We start from the raw sequence: 2,647 nt of genomic DNA, 5'->3' as shown, positions 1-2,647 counted from the left end.
CAGGAAATAAAGATGGCTCGTTCCAGGTCTAAAATCTCTTTTCTGGGTGGGATAAAAAAGATTATTAAAACCGTTTGCTTCTAGTGTTAGTCCTCTAAGTCTCCAGTAGCCTAGTCCCTGCCCAACTTTCCTAACGTGTCTGGCCAATTTGTTTTCCCATCCCCTGCCAATTGAATTTTACCCCAAGTATTTTTTGGTCGGTCCGGGTCACAGTCAGGGGGAGTCTTGTCGGCAGGCACGGCCAAACAGCAAAGCCCACCAAAAATAGTTTCAACGCATCGTTGTTCCCCTCCAAGGAAGTCTTTAGAAAAGGCGAAAGACTTGTGTGTTATGAAGAGAAACCAGAGTGAGTACAGCCGTCTGCTCGAGAGCAGCTGAAACCCTAGTCGACCCAGTCCAAACCATCGCGGTAAGCCTCACTGGGTGTCCAAACTAAAATGATAAGAGGCCACTTGGTAGACTCCTTACTGATGTTTATATCTGTACTCACAATGCCCTTTTTTAAAACGCCAGCCAATCACAAGTGTTACATGTGAATAATCAATGTGTGAGTAATCAGGAAGCTCACAAAAAGATAGTGGCAAGGTATACAAAATGTTTAACTTTACAACCTGTAAGCTGTTGGAACCTTGGTTGCCACCTTCCATCAAAATGTGAATGACAGATTTTCCAAGGCCTGGTTAGATGCTGCAGAGCAGAGTGGCGCAGCGGAAGCGTGCTGGGCCCATAACCCAGAGGTCGATGGATCGAAACCATCCTCTGCTAATTCATATACTTTGTATCATCAGTAAGGCTATTTCCAGTCTGTTGATGTTTAACAAAGCATCTGTTGCTGCTAGTGTCTGAAGTGAAGTCTCTACAATGCTCATACCTGCCGCAACACTCATAAAAACTGGAGCATAATACAAGAAACAAAAACATAACAGTACAAGCACATAAATACAGTAAAATAGAAACTGTAAAACATGTACTGTTAAAGTCTGCTATGTGTAAACATCTGTGTCATTGGTCCTGTATTAAATGAGAGCTTCCTGGCATATCTATGGATGTATTCATAAAATCACTGTTATTATTCAACGTGTCAGTCCCATATGGTCTAGCAGTCTGGATTCTGCCTAAATAACCTTTACACACATTATTAAGGAGTCCTCTGGAGACTACAATCAGTAGATCTGAGAAAGCTTTCAGTTAGTTTGATTTTACATTCATTTGGCCTAAGTGGTGTCCAAAAGGTCTTGGTTTCTGCTCTTAAAGACTTCTAATAGTAAGGAAAACCCTGGTTTTCACCCAGGTGGCCCTGGTTCAACTCCCGGTATGGGAATTGGTATTTAGCTGGTGAAAGTCTGCAGAAAGATCTGTATGATCTCTGACATTGGTCCTGTATTAAATCAGATCTGTAGTTACGTACGTAAAAAGGCAAAAAAGTGGAAGATTAACTCAAGAAGTGTTTAATAAAGATAAGCAAGTACAGCTGTATCTGTATCTGTTAACCATATGAATTATTACAGTATTGATCACAAACTTCCAAGATGCCGTCTCTGTCTGTTGGTTGTGTGGGTTTTGACAACAGTGTCATATGCATTTATATATTTATCTATTTTATAGTTATTTTATGTTCACTTTGGTGGTGCAGAGGCAGATGTTCTTATCTGTGTAGTACTTAGGTCTGTTTGCAATCTGTATACACATGTTTCATTTATACATACATATACACCCTGTCTACATGGTGTGTTGTATATCTGTTTCAGTTATCACTGTTTTGAATGTCATTGATGTTCACAAAAACATTTTGTAAACAAAAATCTGTCTTTAATGCTGATAAATTGAACATAACAGGCAAAAACATTACATAAAATAATGTTACAGAACCAGTATCTACTATTAGAACCATAACTAACATGTCACACACAAAAAAGGCACTCATGTGTGTACAACTAAAAAAAATACACACAAGACCACAAACAAACAAATTAACTACAGCTGTTCTGATATTCCAGACCAGTCTGAAGCCTGTTGGCCAGTAACTCCCCCCCCCCCTCACATTTCATCAGTGTCCCATATCAAAACCAACAACAATATACAAGTGCATGAACAGGAATTAATTACAAATTATTACAATAATACAGTACCAATACAATATTGAATGGGTACAACATGAACACATGATTTAGGAAACTTCTGCTTGTTTTCAGCCCCAAAGTGGACCAGCTGCTGCAGTCCTCCTGTGTGATACAGGGCGGTATATGTAAAGCACGTTGTTCGCCGACACAAAAGGGTACGTTTCATGGTAACGTTAGCTAACATTTGCATGTGTTAGCGGCCCGGTCAGTATTTACTATACGCTAGCGTTATATAAAGTACATGAACTTTAGCAACCACGATTACACACCAACATGTGTGCTGTGTACCGTTTGTGTTTCAGAGCATTAACGCTTTGCAAAATCTTTGCCGCAGACCGTCTGGTGGGCGATGTCCGACCGGTGAGATCTCTGGTTCTGACCTGCTATGCTTCGTATAATCTTCATGAGAGTCATGGAGAGACTTATGACAACGACTGGGATGCATCTGGGACAGCAGAGCCGGGGGGGACACTGTCCCAGGGTGCAGAGGAAGAAGACCGGGATGTCCGGGAGGGTTTGATGCGCTA

At 41.0% G+C, this 2,647-nt stretch overlaps 2 non-coding genes across 2 annotated transcripts; one reads left to right on the top strand and one right to left on the bottom strand.

The window, feature by feature from the left end:
• Positions 1-238: 238 nt before the first annotated feature.
• LOC116675689 (U5 spliceosomal RNA) lies at positions 239-350 on the bottom strand. The gene has a single exon (XR_004328508.1). It is a non-coding gene; the product is annotated as a U5 spliceosomal RNA (small nuclear RNA).
• Positions 351-693: 343 nt separating this feature from the next.
• On the top strand, positions 694-765 carry trnam-cau (transfer RNA methionine (anticodon CAU)). Its single transcript has one exon. It is a non-coding gene; the product is annotated as a tRNA-Met (tRNA).
• Positions 766-2,647: the final 1,882 nt, after the last annotated feature.

Source organism: Etheostoma spectabile, unplaced genomic scaffold (genome assembly GCF_008692095.1).
Source record: "Etheostoma spectabile isolate EspeVRDwgs_2016 unplaced genomic scaffold, UIUC_Espe_1.0 scaffold00002144, whole genome shotgun sequence".
Taxonomy (NCBI): domain Eukaryota; kingdom Metazoa; phylum Chordata; class Actinopteri; order Perciformes; family Percidae; genus Etheostoma; species Etheostoma spectabile.
This window is presented reverse-complemented; position numbering and strand designations above follow the sequence as displayed.